The sequence below is a fragment of the Astatotilapia calliptera genome, chromosome 5, assembly GCF_964374335.1.
Source record: "Astatotilapia calliptera chromosome 5, fAstCal68.1, whole genome shotgun sequence".
NCBI classification, from domain to species: domain Eukaryota; kingdom Metazoa; phylum Chordata; class Actinopteri; order Cichliformes; family Cichlidae; genus Astatotilapia; species Astatotilapia calliptera.
In genome coordinates this window covers 24,415,805-24,435,824 of record NC_137426.1, presented here as the reverse complement: position 1 = coordinate 24,435,824, position 20,020 = coordinate 24,415,805, and the positions used below count along the sequence as shown (strand labels likewise).

Genomic DNA, 20,020 nt, shown 5'->3' with positions numbered 1-20,020 from the left:
ACCATTGACTTACCTAGGGCTTTGTAGGTTGGGTGATCACACGTCATAATACAGCCTAGCGATGTTTCCCCTAGAATCAAATCCTTCCCTTGGCTCTTGTCTGAAATGACCATTTAATAATATCTAACTGCAAATCCTCACCAGTACCTACAGTAAAATGAGAGGATAAGAGATCACGTTTTTACAGAAAAGAAAGACAATATGTGTCCCAGAGGACAAACATGTGACTCTTGTTACCTGGGTAGCTCAGATGGAAGAGCAACAGACTTTTAATCTGAGGGTCCAGGGTTCAAGTCCCTGTCCAGGTGTCTCCTTGCCCTTCCATGGCTTTACCTAACAAGCTCAGTTGTTCTTGATAGTTCTGTGACCTCATTGTCATCTTTAGCAAAGTCCATAGACTGCAGGTGGGATGACGATATGGGATTTGTGGATATCAGGGACAGAGGCCTCTTTCAGATAATCCCACCGTACAAGCTCTGTAAAGAATCTTTTCCTGCCCCTCGGTCCAACTCACCGCCAGTTGGTTCTCAGCTCAGCTCCTTTGCGAAACCCGGTGTCTAAGACATGCCAATCTCACCAAATCCGCCCTGGGTTTCTCGACACGCTACACTTTCACTTTTTTTCTGTCTTACTTTGGGTGGGACAACATTTAAGAGAGCAAAGTTCATCACAGTTCACTGTTAAATCCAAAGCTTAAAAGTTCACTTCACATTGATCCAGTGTCTCAGAATGGCAGCTGTAGTGCAGTTTGGCCAGCTGTAGACCTGACTGGTGATTAGAATGCAATTTTTGAGCACTTTCCATTGCAAAACGTGCCGAAATAGCTCAGCTGGGAGAGCGTTAGACTGAAGATCTAAAGGACCCTAGTTCGATCCTGGGTTTCGGCAAAGCTATTTTGGTCACCATCTAGGGCTTGGTAGGTTTGTTGGTAGGACTTCATTATACGGCCTACAACTACGTGGATCATTGCCATCAAATGAGAAAACAAACACAGATGGTGCAGCTTGCAAACGTCCATCAAGTGGAGGTGGAATTTGAAGAAGGTCCTCCTTCAGAAGCTCCCAGGCCTCACCCATTATACCATTGACTTACCTAGGGCTTTGTAGGTTGGGTGATCACACGTCATAATACAGCCTAGCGATGTTTCCCCTAGAATCAAATCCTTCCCTTGGCTCTTGTCTGAAATGACCATTTAATAATATCTAACTTCAAATCCTCACCAGTACCTACAGTAAAATGAGAGGATAAGAGATCACGTTTTTACAGAAAAGAAAGACAATATGTGTCCCAGAGGACAAACACATGTCACTATTGTAGCCTGGGTAGCTCAGATGGAAAAGCATCAGACTTTTAATCTGAGGGTCCAGGGTTCAAGTCCCTGTCCAGGTGTCTCCTTTGGATCCTTGCCCTTCCATGGCTTTACCTAACAAGCTCAGTTGTTCTTGATAGTTCTGTGACCTCATTGTCATCTTTAGCAAAGTCCATAGACTGCAGGTGGGATGACGATATGGGATTTGTGGATATCAGGGACAGAGGCCTCTTTCAGATAATCCCACCGTACAAGCTCTGTAAAGAATCTTTTCCTGCCCCTCGGTCCAACTCACCGCCAGTTGGTTCTCAGCTCAGCTCCTTTGCGAAACCCGGTGTCTAAGACATGCCAATCTCACCAAATCCGCCCTGGGTTTCTCGACACGCTACACTTTCACTTTTTTTCTGTCTTACTTTGGGTGGGACAACATTTAAGAGAGCAAAGTTCATCACAGTTCACTGTTAAATCCAAAGCTTAAAAGTTCACTTCACATTGATCCAGTGTCTCAGAATGGCAGCTGTAGTGCAGTTTGGCCAGCTGTAGACCTGACTGGTGATTAGAATGCAATTTTTGAGCACTTTCCATTGCAAAACGTGCCGAAATAGCTCAGCTGGGAGAGCGTTAGACTGAAGATCTAAAGGACCCTAGTTCGATCCTGGGTTTCGGCAAAGCTATTTTGGTCACCATCTAGGGCTTGGTAGGTTTGTTGGTAGGACTTCATTATACGGCCTACAACTACGTGGATCATTGCCATCAAATGAGAAAACAAACACAGATGGTGCAGCTTGCAAACGTCCATCAAGTGGAGGTGGAATTTGAAGAAGGTCCTCCTTCAGAAGCTCCCAGGCCTCACCCATTATACCATTGACTTACCTAGGGCTTTGTAGGTTGGGTGATCACACGTCATAATACAGCCTAGCGATGTTTCCCCTAGAATCAAATCCTTCCCTTGGCTCTTGTCTGAAATGACCATTTAATAATATCTAACTGCAAATCCTCACCAGTACCTACAGTAAAATGAGAGGATAAGAGATCACGTTTTTACAGAAAAGAAAGACAATATGTGTCCCAGAGGACAAACACGTGACTCTTGTTACCTGGGTAGCTCAGATGGAAGAGCATCAGACTTTTAATCTGAGGGTCCAGGGTTCAAGTCCCTGTCCAGGTGTCTCCTTTGGATCCTTGCCCTTCCATGGCTTTACCTAACAAGCTCAGTTGTTCTTGATAGTTCTGTGACCTCATTGTCATCTTTAGCAAAGTCCATAGACTGCAGGTGGGATGACGATATGGGATTTGTGGATATCAGGGACAGAGGCCTCTTTCAGATAATCCCACCGTACAAGCTCTGTAAAGAATCTTTTCCTGCCCCTCGGTCCAACTCACCGCCAGTTGGTTCTCAGCTCAGCTCCTTTGCGAAACCCGGTGTCTAAGACATGCCAATCTCACCAAATCCGCCCTGGGTTTCTCGACACATTACACTTTCATTTTTTTTCTGTCTTACTTTGGGTGGGACAACATTTAAGAGAGCAAAGTTCATCACAGTTCACTGTTAAATCCAAAGCTTAAAAGTTCACTTCACATTGATCCAGTGTCTCAGAATGGCAGCTGTAGTGCAGTTTGGCCAGCTGTAGACCTGACTGGTGATTAGAATGCAATTTTTGAGCACTTTCCATTGCAAAACGTGCCGAAATAGCTCAGCTGGGAGAGCGTTAGACTGAAGATCTAAAGGACCCTAGTTCGATCCTGGGTTTCGGCAAAGCTATTTTGGTCACCATCTAGGGCTTGGTAGGTTTGTTGGTAGGACTTCATTATACGGCCTACAACTACGTGGATCATTGCCATCAAATGAGAAAACAAACACAGATGGTGCAGCTTGCAAACGTCCATCAAGTGGAGGTGGAATTTGAAGAAGGTCCTCCTTCAGAAGCTCCCAGGCCTCACCCATTATACCATTGACTTACCTAGGGCTTGGTAGGTTGGGTGATCACACGTCATAATACAGCCTAGCGATGTTTCCCCTAGAATCAAATCCTTCCCTTGGCTCTTGTCTGAAATGACCATTTAATAATATCTAACTGCAAATCCTCACCAGTACCTACAGTAAAATGAGAGGATAAGAGATCACGTTTTTACAGAAAAGAAAGACAATATGTGTCCCAGAGGACAAACACGTGACTCTTGTTACCTGGGTAGCTCAGATGGAAGAGCATCAGACTTTTAATCTGAGGGTCCAGGGTTCAAGTCCCTGTCCAGGTGTCTCCTTTGGATCCTTGCCCTTCCATGGCTTTACCTAACAAGCTCAGTTGTTCTTGATAGTTCTGTGACCTCATTGTCATCTTTAGCAAAGTCCATAGACTGCAGGTGGGATGACGATATGGGATTTGTGGATATCAGGGACAGAGGCCTCTTTCAGATAATCCCACCGTACAAGCTCTGTAAAGAATCTTTTCCTGCCCCTCGGTCCAACTCACCGCCAGTTGGTTCTCAGCTCAGCTCCTTTGCGAAACCCGGTGTCTAAGACATGCCAATCTCACCAAATCCGCCCTGGGTTTCTCGACACGCTACACTTTCACTTTTTTTCTGTCTTACTTTGGGTGGGACAACATTTAAGAGAGCAAAGTTCATCACAGTTCACTGTTAAATCCAAAGCTTAAAAGTTCACTTCACATTGATCCAGTGTCTCAGAATGGCAGCTGTAGTGCAGTTTGGCCAGCTGTAGACCTGACTGGTGATTAGAATGCAATTTTTGAGCACTTTCCATTGCAAAACGTGCCGAAATAGCTCAGCTGGGAGAGCGTTAGACTGAAGATCTAAAGGACCCTAGTTCGATCCTGGGTTTCGGCAAAGCTATTTTGGTCACCATCTAGGGCTTGGTAGGTTTGTTGGTAGGACTTCATTATACGGCCTACAACTACGTGGATCATTGCCATCAAATGAGAAAACAAACACAGATGGTGCAGCTTGCAAACGTCCATCAAGTGGAGGTGGAATTTGAAGAAGGTCCTCCTTCAGAAGCTCCCAGGCCTCACCCATTATACCATTGACTTACCTAGGGCTTTGTAGGTTGGGTGATCACACGTCATAATACAGCCTAGCGATGTTTCCCCTAGAATCAAATCCTTCCCTTGGCTCTTGTCTGAAATGACCATTTAATAATATCTAACTTCAAATCCTCACCAGTACCTACAGTAAAATGAGAGGATAAGAGATCACGTTTTTACAGAAAAGAAAGACAATATGTGTCCCAGAGGACAAACACATGTCACTATTGTAGCCTGGGTAGCTCAGATGGAAAAGCATCAGACTTTTAATCTGAGGGTCCAGGGTTCAAGTCCCTGTCCAGGTGTCTCCTTTGGATCCTTGCCCTTCCATGGCTTTACCTAACAAGCTCAGTTGTTCTTGATAGTTCTGTGACCTCATTGTCATCTTTAGCAAAGTCCATAGACTGCAGGTGGGATGACGATATGGGATTTGTGGATATCAGGGACAGAGGCCTCTTTCAGATAATCCCACCGTACAAGCTCTGTAAAGAATCTTTTCCTGCCCCTCGGCCCAACTCACCGCCAGTTGGTTCTCAGCTCAGCTCCTTTGCGAAACCCGGTGTCTAAGACATGCCAATCTCACCAAATCCGCCCTGGGTTTCTCGACACGCTACACTTTCACTTTTTTTCTGTCTTACTTTGGGTGGGACAACATTTAAGAGAGCAAAGTTCATCACAGTTCACTGTTAAATCCAAAGCTTAAAAGTTCACTTCACATTGATCCAGTGTCTCAGAATGGCAGCTGTAGTGCAGTTTGGCCAGCTGTAGACCTGACTGGTGATTAGAATGCAATTTTTGAGCACTTTCCATTGCAAAACGTGCCGAAATAGCTCAGCTGGGAGAGCGTTAGACTGAAGATCTAAAGGACCCTAGTTCGATCCTGGGTTTCGGCAAAGCTATTTTGGTCACCATCTAGGGCTTGGTAGGTTTGTTGGTAGGACTTCATTATACGGCCTACAACTACGTGGATCATTGCCATCAAATGAGAAAACAAACACAGATGGTGCAGCTTGCAAACGTCCATCAAGTGGAGGTGGAATTTGAAGAAGGTCCTCCTTCAGAAGCTCCCAGGCCTCACCCATTATACCATTGACTTACCTAGGGCTTTGTAGGTTGGGTGATCACACGTCATAATACAGCCTAGCGATGTTTCCCCTAGAATCAAATCCTTCCCTTGGCTCTTGTCTGAAATGACCATTTAATAATATCTAACTGCAAATCCTCACCAGTACCTACAGTAAAATGAGAGGATAAGAGATCACGTTTTTACAGAAAAGAAAGACAATATGTGTCCCAGAGGACAAACACGTGACTCTTGTTACCTGGGTAGCTCAGATGGAAGAGCATCAGACTTTTAATCTGAGGGTCCAGGGTTCAAGTCCCTGTCCAGGTGTCTCCTTTGGATCCTTGCCCTTCCATGGCTTTACCTAACAAGCTCAGTTGTTCTTGATAGTTCTGTGACCTCATTGTCATCTTTAGCAAAGTCCATAGACTGCAGGTGGGATGACGATATGGGATTTGTGGATATCAGGGACAGAGGCCTCTTTCAGATAATCCCACCGTACAAGCTCTGTAAAGAATCTTTTCCTGCCCCTCGGTCCAACTCACCGCCAGTTGGTTCTCAGCTCAGCTCCTTTGCGAAACCCGGTGTCTAAGACATGCCAATCTCACCAAATCCGCCCTGGGTTTCTCGACACGCTACACTTTCACTTTTTTTCTGTCTTACTTTGGGTGGGACAACATTTAAGAGAGCAAAGTTCATCACAGTTCACTGTTAAATCCAAAGCTTAAAAGTTCACTTCACATTGATCCAGTGTCTCAGAATGGCAGCTGTAGTGCAGTTTGGCCAGCTGTAGACCTGACTGGTGATTAGAATGCAATTTTTGAGCACTTTCCATTGCAAAACGTGCCGAAATAGCTCAGCTGGGAGAGCGTTAGACTGAAGATCTAAAGGACCCTAGTTCGATCCTGGGTTTCGGCAAAGCTATTTTGGTCACCATCTAGGGCTTGGTAGGTTTGTTGGTAGGACTTCATTATACGGCCTACAACTACGTGGATCATTGCCATCAAATGAGAAAACAAACACAGATGGTGCAGCTTGCAAACGTCCATCAAGTGGAGGTGGAATTTGAAGAAGGTCCTCCTTCAGAAGCTCCCAGGCCTCACCCATTATACCATTGACTTACCTAGGGCTTTGTAGGTTGGGTGATCACACGTCATAATACAGCCTAGCGATGTTTCCCCTAGAATCAAATCCTTCCCTTGGCTCTTGTCTGAAATGACCATTTAATAATATCTAACTTCAATTCCTCACCAGTACCTACAGTAAAATGAGAGGATAAGAGATCACGTTTTTACAGAAAAGAAAGACAATATGTGTCCCAGAGGACAAACACGTGACTCTTGTTACCTAGGTAGCTCAGATGGAAGAGCATCAGGCTTTTAATCTGAGGGTCCAGGGTTCAAGTCCCTGTCCAGGTGTCTCCTTTGGATCCTTGCCCTTCCATGGCTTTACCTAACAAGCTCAGTTGTTCTTGATAGTTCTGTGACCTCATTGTCATCTTTAGCAAAGTCCATAGACTGCAGGTGGGATGACGATATGGGATTTGTGGATATCAGGGACAGAGGCCTCTTTCAGATAATCCCACCGTACAAGCTCTGTAAAGAATCTTTTCCTGCCCCTCGGTCCAACTCACCGCCAGTTGGTTCTCAGCTCAGCTCCTTTGCGAAACCCGGTGTCTAAGACATGCCAATCTCACCAAATCCGCCCTGGGTTTCTCGACACGTTACACTTTCATTTTTTTTCTGTCTTACTTTGGGTGGGACAACATTTAAGAGAGCAAAGTTCATCACAGTTCACTGTTAAATCCAAAGCTTAAAAGTTCACTTCACATTGATCCAGTGTCTCAGAATGGCAGCTGTAGTGCAGTTTGGCCAGCTGTAGACCTGACTGGTGATTAGAATGCAATTTTTGAGCACTTTCCATTGCAAAACGTGCCGAAATAGCTCAGCTGGGAGAGCGTTAGACTGAAGATCTAAAGGACCCTAGTTCAATCCTGGGTTTCGGCAAAGCTATTTTGGTCACCATCTAGGGCTTGGTAGGTTTGTTGGTAGGACTTCATTATACGGCCTACAACTACGTGGATCATTGCCATCAAATGAGAAAACAAACACAGATGGTGCAGCTTGCAAACGTCCATCAAGTGGAGGTGGAATTTGAAGAAGGTCCTCCTTCAGAAGCTCCCAGGCCTCACCCATTATACCATTGACTTACCTAGGGCTTTGTAGGTTGGGTGATCACACGTCATAATACAGCCTAGCGATGTTTCCCCTAGAATCAAATCCTTCCCTTGGCTCTTGTCTGAAATGACCATTTAATAATATCTAACTGCAAATCCTCACCAGTACCTACAGTAAAATGAGAGGATAAGAGATCACGTTTTTACAGAAAAGAAAGACAATATGTGTCCCAGAGGACAAACACGTGACTCTTGTTACCTGGGTAGCTCAGATGGAAGAGCATCAGACTTTTAATCTGAGGGTCCAGGGTTCAAGTCCCTGTCCAGGTGTCTCCTTTGGATCCTTGCCCTTCCATGGCTTTACCTAACAAGCTCAGTTGTTCTTGATAGTTCTGTGACCTCATTGTCATCTTTAGCAAAGTCCATAGACTGCAGGTGGGATGACGATATGGGATTTGTGGATATCAGGGACAGAGGCCTCTTTCAGATAATCCCACCGTACAAGCTCTGTAAAGAATCTTTTCCTGCCCCTCGGTCCAACTCACCGCCAGTTGGTTCTCAGCTCAGCTCCTTTGCGAAACCCGGTGTCTAAGACATGCCAATCTCACCAAATCCGCCCTGGGTTTCTCGACACGCTACACTTTCACTTTTTTTCTGTCTTACTTTGGGTGGGACAACATTTAAGAGAGCAAAGTTCATCACAGTTCACTGTTAAATCCAAAGCTTAAAAGTTCACTTCACATTGATCCAGTGTCTCAGAATGGCAGCTGTAGTGCAGTTTGGCCAGCTGTAGACCTGACTGGTGATTAGAATGCAATTTTTGAGCACTTTCCATTGCAAAACGTGCCGAAATAGCTCAGCTGGGAGAGCGTTAGACTGAAGATCTAAAGGACCCTAGTTCGATCCTGGGTTTCGGCAAAGCTATTTTGGTCACCATCTAGGGCTTGGTAGGTTTGTTGGTAGGACTTCATTATACGGCCTACAACTACGTGGATCATTGCCATCAAATGAGAAAACAAACACAGATGGTGCAGCTTGCAAACGTCCATCAAGTGGAGGTGGAATTTGAAGAAGGTCCTCCTTCAGAAGCTCCCAGGCCTCACCCATTATACCATTGACTTACCTAGGGCTTTGTAGGTTGGGTGATCACACGTCATAATACAGCCTAGCGATGTTTCCCCTAGAATCAAATCCTTCCCTTGGCTCTTGTCTGAAATGACCATTTAATAATATCTAACTGCAAATCCTCACCAGTACCTACAGTAAAATGAGAGGATAAGAGATCACGTTTTTACAGAAAAGAAAGACAATATGTGTCCCAGAGGACAAACACGTGACTCTTGTTACCTGGGTAGCTCAGATGGAAGAGCAACAGACTTTTAATCTGAGGGTCCAGGGTTCAAGTCCCTGTCCAGGTGTCTCCTTTGGATCCTTGCCCTTCCATGGCTTTACCTAACAAGCTCAGTTGTTCTTGATAGTTCTGTGACCTCATTGTCATCTTTAGCAAAGTCCATAGACTGCAGGTGGGATGACGATATGGGATTTGTGGATATCAGGGACAGAGGCCTCTTTCAGATAATCCCACCGTACAAGCTCTGTAAAGAATCTTTTCCTGCCCCTCGGTCCAACTCACCGCCAGTTGGTTCTCAGCTCAGCTCCTTTGCGAAACCCGGTGTCTAAGACATGCCAATCTCACCAAATCCGCCCTGGGTTTCTCGACACATTACACTTTCATTTTTTTTCTGTCTTACTTTGGGTGGGACAACATTTAAGAGAGCAAAGTTCATCACAGTTCACTGTTAAATCCAAAGCTTAAAAGTTCACTTCACATTGATCCAGTGTCTCAGAATGGCAGCTGTAGTGCAGTTTGGCCAGCTGTAGACCTGACTGGTGATTAGAATGCAATTTTTGAGCACTTTCCATTGCAAAACGTGCCGAAATAGCTCAGCTGGGAGAGCGTTAGACTGAAGATCTAAAGGACCCTAGTTCGATCCTGGGTTTCGGCAAAGCTATTTTGGTCACCATCTAGGGCTTGGTAGGTTTGTTGGTAGGACTTCATTATACGGCCTACAACTACGTGGATCATTGCCATCAAATGAGAAAACAAACACAGATGGTGCAGCTTGCAAACGTCCATCAAGTGGAGGTGGAATTTGAAGAAGGTCCTCCTTCAGAAGCTCCCAGGCCTCACCCATTATACCATTGACTTACCTAGGGCTTGGTAGGTTGGGTGATCACACGTCATAATACAGCCTAGCGATGTTTCCCCTAGAATCAAATCCTTCCCTTGGCTCTTGTCTGAAATGACCATTTAATAATATCTAACTGCAAATCCTCACCAGTACCTACAGTAAAATGAGAGGATAAGAGATCACGTTTTTACAGAAAAGAAAGACAATATGTGTCCCAGAGGACAAACACGTGACTCTTGTTACCTGGGTAGCTCAGCTGGAAGAGCATCAGACTTTTAATCTGAGGGTCCAGGGTTCACGTCCCTGTCCAGGTGTCTCTTTTGGATCCTTGCCCTTCCATGGCTTTACCTAACAAGCTCAGTTGTTCTTGATAGTTCTGTGACCTCATTGTCATCTTTAGCAAAGTCCATAGACTGCAGGTGGGATGACGATATGGGATTTGTGGATATCAGGGACAGAGGCCTCTTTCAGATAATCCCACCGTACAAGCTCTGTAAAGAATCTTTTCCTGCCCCTCGGTCCAACTCACCGCCAGTTGGTTCTCAGCTCAGCTCCTTTGCGAAACCCGGTGTCTAAGACATGCCAATCTCACCAAATCCGCCCTGGGTTTCTCGACACGCTACACTTTCACTTTTTTTCTGTCTTACTTTGGGTGGGACAACATTTAAGAGAGCAAAGTTCATCACAGTTCACTGTTAAATCCAAAGCTTAAAAGTTCACTTCACATTGATCCAGTGTCTCAGAATGGCAGCTGTAGTGCAGTTTGGCCAGCTGTAGACCTGACTGGTGATTAGAATGCAATTTTTGAGCACTTTCCATTGCAAAACGTGCCGAAATAGCTCAGCTGGGAGAGCGTTAGACTGAAGATCTAAAGGACCCTAGTTCGATCCTGGGTTTCGGCAAAGCTATTTTGGTCACCATCTAGGGCTTGGTAGGTTTGTTGGTAGGACTTCATTATACGGCCTACAACTACGTGGATCATTGCCATCAAATGAGAAAACAAACACAGATGGTGCAGCTTGCAAACGTCCATCAAGTGGAGGTGGAATTTGAAGAAGGTCCTCCTTCAGAAGCTCCCAGGCCTCACCCATTATACCATTGACTTACCTAGGGCTTGGTAGGTTGGGTGATCACACGTCATAATACAGCCTAGCGATGTTTCCCCTAGAATCAAATCCTTCCCTTGGCTCTTGTCTGAAATGACCATTTAATAATATCTAACTGCAAATCCTCACCAGTACCTACAGTAAAATGAGAGGATAAGAGATCACGTTTTTACAGAAAAGAAAGACAATATGTGTCCCAGAGGACAAACACGTGACTCTTGTTACCTGGGTAGCTCAGCTGGAAGAGCATCAGACTTTTAATCTGAGGGTCCAGGCTTCAAGTCCCTGTCCAGGTGTCTCCTTTGGATCCTTGCCCTTCCATGGCTTTACCTAACAAGCTCAGTTGTTCTTGATAGTTCTGTGACCTCATTGTCATCTTTAGCAAAGTCCATAGACTGCAGGTGGGATGACGATATGGGATTTGTGGATATCAGGGACAGAGGCCTCTTTCAGATAATCCCACCGTACAAGCTCTGTAAAGAATCTTTTCCTGCCCCTCGGTCCAACTCACCGCCAGTTGGTTCTCAGCTCAGCTCCTTTGCGAAACCCGGTGTCTAAGACATGCCAATCTCACCAAATCCGCCCTGGGTTTCTCGACACGCTACACTTTCACTTTTTTTCTGTCTTACTTTGGGTGGGACAACATTTAAGAGAGCAAAGTTCATCACAGTTCACTGTTAAATCCAAAGCTTAAAAGTTCACTTCACATTGATCCAGTGTCTCAGAATGGCAGCTGTAGTGCAGTTTGGCCAGCTGTAGACCTGACTGGTGATTAGAATGCAATTTTTGAGCACTTTCCATTGCAAAACGTGCCGAAATAGCTCAGCTGGGAGAGCGTTAGACTGAAGATCTAAAGGACCCTAGTTCGATCCTGGGTTTCGGCAAAGCTATTTTGGTCACCATCTAGGGCTTGGTAGGTTTGTTGGTAGGACTTCATTATACGGCCTACAACTACGTGGATCATTGCCATCAAATGAGAAAACAAACACAGATGGTGCAGCTTGCAAACGTCCATCAAGTGGAGGTGGAATTTGAAGAAGGTCCTCCTTCAGAAGCTCCCAGGCCTCACCCATTATACCATTGACTTACCTAGGGCTTTGTAGGTTGGGTGATCACACGTCATAATACAGCCTAGCGATGTTTCCCCTAGAATCAAATCCTTCCCTTGGCTCTTGTCTGAAATGACCATTTAATAATATCTAACTGCAAATCCTCACCAGTACCTACAGTAAAATGAGAGGATAAGAGATCACGTTTTTACAGAAAAGAAAGACAATATGTGTCCCAGAGGACAAACACGTGACTCTTGTTACCTGGGTGGCTCAGCTGGAAGAGCATCAGACTTTTAATCTGAGGGTCCAGGCTTCAAGTCCCTGTCCAGGTGTCTCCTTTGGATCCTTGCCCTTCCATGGCTTTACCTAACAAGCTCAGTTGTTCTTGATAGTTCTGTGACCTCATTGTCATCTTTAGCAAAGTCCATAGACTGCAGGTGGGATGACGATATGGGATTTGTGGATATCAGGGACAGAGGCCTCTTTCAGATAATCCCACCGTACAAGCTCTGTAAAGAATCTTTTCCTGCCCCTCGGTCCAACTCACCGCCAGTTGGTTCTCAGCTCAGCTCCTTTGCGAAACCCGGTGTCTAAGACATGCCAATCTCACCAAATCCGCCCTGGGTTTCTCGACACGCTACACTTTCACTTTTTTTCTGTCTTACTTTGGGTGGGACAACATTTAAGAGAGCAAAGTTCATCACAGTTCACTGTTAAATCCAAAGCTTAAAAGTTCACTTCACATTGATCCAGTGTCTCAGAATGGCAGCTGTAGTGCAGTTTGGCCAGCTGTAGACCTGACTGGTGATTAGAATGCAATTTTTGAGCACTTTCCATTGCAAAACGTGCCGAAATAGCTCAGCTGGGAGAGCGTTAGACTGAAGATCTAAAGGACCCTAGTTCGATCCTGGGTTTCGGCAAAGCTATTTTGGTCACCATCTAGGGCTTGGTAGGTTTGTTGGTAGGACTTCATTATACGGCCTACAACTACGTGGATCATTGCCATCAAATGAGAAAACAAACACAGATGGTGCAGCTTGCAAACGTCCATCAAGTGGAGGTGGAATTTGAAGAAGGTCCTCCTTCAGAAGCTCCCAGGCCTCACCCATTATACCATTGACTTACCTAGGGCTTGGTAGGTTGGGTGATCACACGTCATAATACAGCCTAGCGATGTTTCCCCTAGAATCAAATCCTTCCCTTGGCTCTTGTCTGAAATGACCATTTAATAATATCTAACTGCAAATCCTCACCAGTACCTACAGTAAAATGAGAGGATAAGAGATCACGTTTTTACAGAAAAGAAAGACAATATGTGTCCCAGAGGACAAACACGTGACTCTTGTTACCTGGGTAGCTCAGCTGGAAGAGCATCAGACTTTTAATCTGAGGGTCCAGGCTTCAAGTCCCTGTCCAGGTGTCTCCTTTGGATCCTTGCCCTTCCATGGCTTTACCTAACAAGCTCAGTTGTTCTTGATAGTTCTGTGACCTCATTGTCATCTTTAGCAAAGTCCATAGACTGCAGGTGGGATGACGATATGGGATTTGTGGATATCAGGGACAGAGGCCTCTTTCAGATAATCCCACCGTACAAGCTCTGTAAAGAATCTTTTCCTGCCCCTCGGTCCAACTCACCGCCAGTTGGTTCTCAGCTCAGCTCCTTTGCGAAACCCGGTGTCTAAGACATGCCAATCTCACCAAATCCGCCCTGGGTTTCTCGACACGCTACACTTTCACTTTTTTTCTGTCTTACTTTGGGTGGGACAACATTTAAGAGAGCAAAGTTCATCACAGTTCACTGTTAAATCCAAAGCTTAAAAGTTCACTTCACATTGATCCAGTGTCTCAGAATGGCAGCTGTAGTGCAGTTTGGCCAGCTGTAGACCTGACTGGTGATTAGAATGCAATTTTTGAGCACTTTCCATTGCAAAACGTGCCGAAATAGCTCAGCTGGGAGAGCGTTAGACTGAAGATCTAAAGGACCCTAGTTCGATCCTGGGTTTCGGCAAAGCTATTTTGGTCACCATCTAGGGCTTGGTAGGTTTGTTGGTAGGACTTCATTATACGGCCTACAACTACGTGGATCATTGCCATCAAATGAGAAAACAAACACAGATGGTGCAGCTTGCAAACGTCCATCAAGTGGAGGTGGAATTTGAAGAAGGTCCTCCTTCAGAAGCTCCCAGGCCTCACCCATTATACCATTGACTTACCTAGGGCTTTGTAGGTTGGGTGATCACACGTCATAATACAGCCTAGCGATGTTTCCCCTAGAATCAAATCCTTCCCTTGGCTCTTGTCTGAAATGACCATTTAATAATATCTAACTTCAATTCCTCACCAGTACCTACAGTAAAATGAGAGGATAAGAGATCACGTTTTTACAGAAAAGAAAGACAATATGTGTCCCAGAGGACAAACACGTGACTCTTGTTACCTAGGTAGCTCAGATGGAAGAGCATCAGACTTTTAATCTGAGGGTCCAGGCTTCAAGTCCCTGTCCAGGTGTCTCCTTTGGATCCTTGCCCTTCCATGGCTTTACCTAACAAGCTCAGTTGTTCTTGATAGTTCTGTGACCTCATTGTCATCTTTAGCAAAGTCCATAGACTGCAGGTGGGATGACGATATGGGATTTGTGGATATCAGGGACAGAGGCCTCTTTCAGATAATCCCACCGTACAAGCTCTGTAAAGAATCTTTTCCTGCCCCTCGGTCCAACTCACCGCCAGTTGGTTCTCAGCTCAGCTCCTTTGCGAAACCCGGTGTCTAAGACATGCCAATCTCACCAAATCCGCCCTGGGTTTCTCGACACGCTACACTTTCACTTTTTTTCTGTCTTACTTTGGGTGGGACAACATTTAAGAGAGCAAAGTTCATCACAGTTCACTGTTAAATCCAAAGCTTAAAAGTTCACTTCACATTGATCCAGTGTCTCAGAATGGCAGCTGTAGTGCAGTTTGGCCAGCTGTAGACCTGACTGGTGATTAGAATGCAATTTTTGAGCACTTTCCATTGCAAAACGTGCCGAAATAGCTCAGCTGGGAGAGCGTTAGACTGAAGATCTAAAGGACCCTAGTTCGATCCTGGGTTTCGGCAAAGCTATTTTGGTCACCATCTAGGGCTTGGTAGGTTTGTTGGTAGGACTTCATTATACGGCCTACAACTACGTGGATCATTGCCATCAAATGAGAAAACAAACACAGATGGTGCAGCTTGCAAACGTCCATCAAGTGGAGGTGGAATTTGAAGAAGGTCCTCCTTCAGAAGCTCCCAGGCCTCACCCATTATACCATTGACTTACCTAGGGCTTTGTAGGTTGGGTGATCACACGTCATAATACAGCCTAGCGATGTTTCCCCTAGAATCAAATCCTTCCCTTGGCTCTTGTCTGAAATGACCATTTAATAATATCTAACTGCAAATCCTCACCAGTACCTACAGTAAAATGAGAGGATAAGAGATCACGTTTTTACAGAAAAGAAAGACAATATGTGTCCCAGAGGACAAACACGTGACTCTTGTTACCTGGGTAGCTCAGATGGAAGAGCATCAGACTTTTAATCTGAGGGTCCAGGGTTCAAGTCCCTGTCCAGGTGTCTCCTTTGGATCCTTGCCCTTCCATGGCTTTACCTAACAAGCTCAGTTGTTCTTGATAGTTCTGTGACCTCATTGTCATCTTTAGCAAAGTCCATAGACTGCAGGTGGGATGACGATATGGGATTTGTGGATATCAGGGACAGAGGCCTCTTTCAGATAATCCCACCGTACAAGCTCTGTAAAGAATCTTTTCCTGCCCCTCGGTCCAACTCACCGCCAGTTGGTTCTCAGCTCAGCTCCTTTGCGAAACCCGGTGTCTAAGACATGCCAATCTCACCAAATCCGCCCTGGGTTTCTCGACACGTTACACTTTCATTTTTTTTCTGTCTTACTTTGGGTGGGACAACATTTAAGAGAGCAAAGTTCATCACAGTTCACTGTTAAATCCAAAGCTTAAAAGTTCACTTCACATTGATCCAGTGTCTCAGAATGGCAGCTGTAGTGCAGTTTGGCCAGCTGTAGACCTGACTGGTGATTAGAATGCAATTTTTGAGCACTTTCCATTGCAAAACGTACCGAAATAGCTCAGCTGGGAGAGCGTTAGACTGAAGATCTAAAGGACCCTAGTTCGATCCTGGGTTTCGGCAAAGCTATTTTGGTCACCATCTAGGGCTTGGTAGGTTTGTTGGTAGGACTTCATTATACGGCCTACAACTACGTGGATCATTGCCATCAAATGAGAAAACAAACACAGATGGTGCAGCTTGCAAACGTCCATCAAGTGGAGGTGGAATTTGAAGAAGGTCCTCCTTCAGAAGCTCCCAGGCCTCACCCATTATACCATTGACTTACCTAGGGCTTTGTAGGTTGGGTGATCACACGTCATAATACAGCCTAGCGATGTTTCCCCTAGAATCAAATCCTTCCCTTGGCTCTTGTCTGAAATGACCATTTAATAATATCTAACTGCAAATCCTCACCAGTACCTACAGTAAAATGAGAGGATAAGAGATCACGTTTTTACAGAAAAGAAAGACAATATGTGTCCCAGAGGACAAACACATGACTCTTGTTACCTGGGTAGCTCAGATGGAAGAGCATCAGACTTTTAATCTGAGGGTCCAGGGTTCAAGTCCCTGTCCAGGTGTCTCCTTTGGATCCTTGCCCTTCCATGGCTTTACCTAACAAGCTCAGTTGTTCTTGATAGTTCTGTGACCTCATTGTCATCTTTAGCAAAGTCCATAGACTGCAGGTGGGATGACGATATGGGATTTGTGGATATCAGGGACAGAGGCCTCTTTCAGATAATCCCACCGTACAAGCTCTGTAAAGAATCTTTTCCTGCCCCTCGGTCCAACTCACCGCCAGTTGGTTCTCAGCTCAGCTCCTTTGCGAAACCCGGTGTCTAAGACATGCCAATCTCACCAAATCCGCCCTGGGTTTCTCGACACGTTACACTTTCACTTTTTTTCTGTCTTACTTTAAGAGAGCAACTTTGCTCTTCAAGAGAGCAAAGTTCATCACAGTTCACTGTTAAATCCAAAGCTTAAAAGTTCACTTCACATTGATCCAGTGTCTCAGAATGGCAGCTGTAGTGCAGTTTGGCCAGCTGTAGACCTGACTGGTGATTAGAATGCAATTTTTGAGCACTTTCCATTGCAAAACGTGCCGAAATAGCTCAGCTGGGAGAGCGTTAGACTGAAGATCTAAAGGACCCTAGTTCGATCCTGGGTTTCGGCAAAGCTATTTTGGTCACCATCTAGGGCTTGGTAGTTTTGTTGGTAGGACTTCATTATACGGCCTACAACTACGTGGATCATTGCCATCAAATGAGAAAACAAACACAGATGGTGCAGCTTGCAAACATCCATCAAGTGGAGGTGGAATTTGAAGAAGGTCCTCCTTCAGAAGCTCCCAGGCCTCACCCATTATACCATTGACTTACCTAGGGCTTGGTAGGTTGGGTGATCACACGTCATAATACAGCCTAGCGATGTTTCCCCTAGAATCAAATCCTTCCCTTGGCTCTTGTCTGAAATGACCATTTAATAATATCTAACTGCAAATCCTCACCAGTACCTACAGTAAAATGAGAGGATAAGAGATCACGTATTTACAGAAAAGAAAGACAATATGTGTCCCAGAGGACAAACACGTGACTCTTGTTGCCTGGGTAGCTCAGATGGAAGAGCATCAGACTTTTAATCTGAGGGTCCAGGGTTCAAGTCCCTGTCCAGGTGTCTCCTTTGGATCCTTGCCCTTCCATGGCTTTACCTAACAAGCTCAGTTGTTCTTGATAGTTCTGTGACCTCATTGTCATCTTTAGCAAAGTCCGTAGACTGCAGGTGGGATGACGATATGGGATTTGTGGATATCAGGGACAGAGGCCTCTTTCAGATAATCCCACCGTACAAGCTCTGTAAAGAATCTTTTCCTGCCCCTCGGTCCAACTCACCGCCAGTTGGTTCTCAGCTCAGCTCCTTTGCGAAACCCGGTGTCTAAGACATGCCAATCTCACCAAATCCGCCCTGGGTTTCTCGACACGTTACACTTTCACTTTTTTTCTGTCTTACTTTAAGAGAGCAACTTTGCTCTTTAAGAGAGCAAAGTTCATCACAGTTCACTGTTAAATCCAAAGCTTAAAAGTTCACTTCACATTGATCCAGTGTCTCAGAATGGCAGCTGTAGTGCAGTTTGGCCAGCTGTAGACCTGACTGGTGATTAGAATGCAATTTTTGAGCACTTTCCATTGCAAAACGTGCCGAAATAGCTCAGCTGGGAGAGCGTTAGACTGAAGATCTAAAGGACCCTAGTTCGATCCTGGGTTTCGGCAAAGCTATTTTGGTCACCATCTAGGGCTTGGTAGTTTTGTTGGTAGGACTTCATTATACGGCCTACAACTACGTGGATCATTGCCATCAAATGAGAAAACAAGCACAGATGGTGCAGCTTGCAAACGTCCATCAAGTGGAGGTGGAATTTGAAGAAGGTCCTCCTTCAGAAGCTCCCAGGCCTCACCCATTATACCATTGACTTACCTAGGGCTTGGTAGGTTGGGTGATCACACGTCATAATACAGCCTAGCGATGTTTCCCCTAGAATCAAATCCTTCCCTTGGCTCTTGTCTGAAATGACCATTTAATAATATCTAACTGCAAATCCTCACCAGTACCTACAGTAAAATGAGAGGATAAGAGATCACGTTTTTACAGAAAAGAAAGACAATATGTGTCCCAGAGGACAAACACGTGACTCTTGTTACCTGGGTAGCTCAGATGGAAGAGCATCAGACTTTTAATCTGAGGGTCCAGGGTTCAAGTCCCTGTCCAGGTGTCTCCTTTGGATCCTTGCCATTCCATGGCTTTACCTAACAAGCTCAGTTGTTCTTGATAGTTCTGTGACCTCATTGTCATCTTTAGCAAAGTCCATAGACTGCAGGTGGGATGACGATATGGGATTTGTGGATATCAGGGACAGAGGCCTCTTTCAGATAATCCCACCGTACAAGCTCTGTAAAGAATCTTTTCCTGCCCCTCGGTCCAACTCACCGCCAGTTGGTTCTCAGCTCAGCTCCTTTGCGAAACCCGGTGTCTAAGACATGCCAATCTCACCAAATCCGCCCTGGGTTTCTCGACACGTTACACTTTCACTTTTTTTCTGTCTTACTTTAAGAGAGCAACTTTGCTCTTTAAGAGAGCAAAGTTCATCACAGTTCACTGTTAAATCCAAAGCTTAAAAGTTCACTTCACATTGATCCAGTGTCTCAGAATGGCAGCTGTAGTGCAGTTTGGCCAGCTGTAGACCTGACTGGTGATTAGAATGCAATTTTTGAGCACTTTCCATTGCAAAACGTGCCGAAATAGCTCAGCTGGGAGAGCGTTAGACTGAAGATCTAAAGGACCCTAGTTCGATCCTGGGTTTCGGCAAAGCTATTTTGGTCACCATCTAGGGCTTGGTAGTTTTGTTGGTAGGACTTCATTATACGGCCTACAACTACGTGGATCATTGCCATCAAATGAGAAAACAAACACAGATGGTGCAGCTTGCAAACGTCCATCAAGTGGAGGTGGAATTTGAAGAAGGTCCTCCTTCAGAAGCTCCCAGGCCTCACCCATTATACCATTGACTTACCTAGGGCTTGGTAGGTTGGGTGATCACACGTCATAATACAGCCTAGCGATGTTTCCCCTAGAATCAAATCCTTCCCTTGGCTCTTGTCTGAAATGACCATTTAATAATATCTAACTGCAAATCCTCACCAGTACCTACAGTAAAATGAGAGGATAAGAGATCACGTTTTTACAGAAAAGAAAGACAATATGTGTCCCAGAGGACAAACACGTGACTCTTGTTACCTGGGTAGCTCAGATGGAAGAGCATCAGACTTTTAATCTGAGGGTCCAGGGTTCAAGTCCCTGTCCAGGTGTCTCCTTTGGATCCTTGCCATTCCATGGCTTTACCTAACAAGCTCAGTTGTTCTTGATAGTTCTGTGACCTCATTGTCATCTTTAGCAAAGTCCATAGACTGCAGGTGGGATGACGAT

The 20,020-nt window shown here is 45.2% G+C and overlaps 25 non-coding genes across 25 annotated transcripts; all 25 read left to right on the top strand.

The window, feature by feature from the left end:
• The first annotated feature begins 814 nt into the window (after positions 1-814).
• trnaf-gaa (transfer RNA phenylalanine (anticodon GAA)) lies at positions 815-887 on the top strand. The gene has a single exon. It is a non-coding gene; the product is annotated as a tRNA-Phe (tRNA).
• Positions 888-1,904: 1,017 nt separating this feature from the next.
• On the top strand, positions 1,905-1,977 carry trnaf-gaa (transfer RNA phenylalanine (anticodon GAA)). The gene has a single exon. It is a non-coding gene; the product is annotated as a tRNA-Phe (tRNA).
• Positions 1,978-2,404: 427 nt separating this feature from the next.
• Positions 2,405-2,477, top strand: trnak-uuu (transfer RNA lysine (anticodon UUU)). Its single transcript has one exon. It is a non-coding gene; the product is annotated as a tRNA-Lys (tRNA).
• Positions 2,478-2,992: 515 nt separating this feature from the next.
• On the top strand, positions 2,993-3,065 carry trnaf-gaa (transfer RNA phenylalanine (anticodon GAA)). The gene has a single exon. It is a non-coding gene; the product is annotated as a tRNA-Phe (tRNA).
• A 427-nt stretch (positions 3,066-3,492) lies between these two features.
• On the top strand, positions 3,493-3,565 carry trnak-uuu (transfer RNA lysine (anticodon UUU)). Its single transcript has one exon. It is a non-coding gene; the product is annotated as a tRNA-Lys (tRNA).
• Positions 3,566-4,080: 515 nt separating this feature from the next.
• Positions 4,081-4,153, top strand: trnaf-gaa (transfer RNA phenylalanine (anticodon GAA)). The gene has a single exon. It is a non-coding gene; the product is annotated as a tRNA-Phe (tRNA).
• Positions 4,154-5,170: 1,017 nt separating this feature from the next.
• Positions 5,171-5,243, top strand: trnaf-gaa (transfer RNA phenylalanine (anticodon GAA)). Its single transcript has one exon. It is a non-coding gene; the product is annotated as a tRNA-Phe (tRNA).
• A 427-nt stretch (positions 5,244-5,670) lies between these two features.
• trnak-uuu (transfer RNA lysine (anticodon UUU)) lies at positions 5,671-5,743 on the top strand. Its single transcript has one exon. It is a non-coding gene; the product is annotated as a tRNA-Lys (tRNA).
• A 515-nt stretch (positions 5,744-6,258) lies between these two features.
• On the top strand, positions 6,259-6,331 carry trnaf-gaa (transfer RNA phenylalanine (anticodon GAA)). The gene has a single exon. It is a non-coding gene; the product is annotated as a tRNA-Phe (tRNA).
• Positions 6,332-7,846: 1,515 nt separating this feature from the next.
• Positions 7,847-7,919, top strand: trnak-uuu (transfer RNA lysine (anticodon UUU)). Its single transcript has one exon. It is a non-coding gene; the product is annotated as a tRNA-Lys (tRNA).
• Positions 7,920-8,434: 515 nt separating this feature from the next.
• Positions 8,435-8,507, top strand: trnaf-gaa (transfer RNA phenylalanine (anticodon GAA)). The gene has a single exon. It is a non-coding gene; the product is annotated as a tRNA-Phe (tRNA).
• Positions 8,508-9,522: 1,015 nt separating this feature from the next.
• trnaf-gaa (transfer RNA phenylalanine (anticodon GAA)) lies at positions 9,523-9,595 on the top strand. The gene has a single exon. It is a non-coding gene; the product is annotated as a tRNA-Phe (tRNA).
• Positions 9,596-10,610: 1,015 nt separating this feature from the next.
• On the top strand, positions 10,611-10,683 carry trnaf-gaa (transfer RNA phenylalanine (anticodon GAA)). Its single transcript has one exon. It is a non-coding gene; the product is annotated as a tRNA-Phe (tRNA).
• Positions 10,684-11,698: 1,015 nt separating this feature from the next.
• Positions 11,699-11,771, top strand: trnaf-gaa (transfer RNA phenylalanine (anticodon GAA)). Its single transcript has one exon. It is a non-coding gene; the product is annotated as a tRNA-Phe (tRNA).
• Positions 11,772-12,786: 1,015 nt separating this feature from the next.
• Positions 12,787-12,859, top strand: trnaf-gaa (transfer RNA phenylalanine (anticodon GAA)). Its single transcript has one exon. It is a non-coding gene; the product is annotated as a tRNA-Phe (tRNA).
• A 1,015-nt stretch (positions 12,860-13,874) lies between these two features.
• trnaf-gaa (transfer RNA phenylalanine (anticodon GAA)) lies at positions 13,875-13,947 on the top strand. Its single transcript has one exon. It is a non-coding gene; the product is annotated as a tRNA-Phe (tRNA).
• Positions 13,948-14,962: 1,015 nt separating this feature from the next.
• On the top strand, positions 14,963-15,035 carry trnaf-gaa (transfer RNA phenylalanine (anticodon GAA)). The gene has a single exon. It is a non-coding gene; the product is annotated as a tRNA-Phe (tRNA).
• A 427-nt stretch (positions 15,036-15,462) lies between these two features.
• trnak-uuu (transfer RNA lysine (anticodon UUU)) lies at positions 15,463-15,535 on the top strand. Its single transcript has one exon. It is a non-coding gene; the product is annotated as a tRNA-Lys (tRNA).
• A 1,015-nt stretch (positions 15,536-16,550) lies between these two features.
• On the top strand, positions 16,551-16,623 carry trnak-uuu (transfer RNA lysine (anticodon UUU)). Its single transcript has one exon. It is a non-coding gene; the product is annotated as a tRNA-Lys (tRNA).
• A 520-nt stretch (positions 16,624-17,143) lies between these two features.
• On the top strand, positions 17,144-17,216 carry trnaf-gaa (transfer RNA phenylalanine (anticodon GAA)). The gene has a single exon. It is a non-coding gene; the product is annotated as a tRNA-Phe (tRNA).
• Positions 17,217-17,643: 427 nt separating this feature from the next.
• Positions 17,644-17,716, top strand: trnak-uuu (transfer RNA lysine (anticodon UUU)). Its single transcript has one exon. It is a non-coding gene; the product is annotated as a tRNA-Lys (tRNA).
• A 520-nt stretch (positions 17,717-18,236) lies between these two features.
• trnaf-gaa (transfer RNA phenylalanine (anticodon GAA)) lies at positions 18,237-18,309 on the top strand. The gene has a single exon. It is a non-coding gene; the product is annotated as a tRNA-Phe (tRNA).
• A 427-nt stretch (positions 18,310-18,736) lies between these two features.
• On the top strand, positions 18,737-18,809 carry trnak-uuu (transfer RNA lysine (anticodon UUU)). The gene has a single exon. It is a non-coding gene; the product is annotated as a tRNA-Lys (tRNA).
• A 520-nt stretch (positions 18,810-19,329) lies between these two features.
• On the top strand, positions 19,330-19,402 carry trnaf-gaa (transfer RNA phenylalanine (anticodon GAA)). The gene has a single exon. It is a non-coding gene; the product is annotated as a tRNA-Phe (tRNA).
• Positions 19,403-19,829: 427 nt separating this feature from the next.
• On the top strand, positions 19,830-19,902 carry trnak-uuu (transfer RNA lysine (anticodon UUU)). Its single transcript has one exon. It is a non-coding gene; the product is annotated as a tRNA-Lys (tRNA).
• Positions 19,903-20,020: the final 118 nt, after the last annotated feature.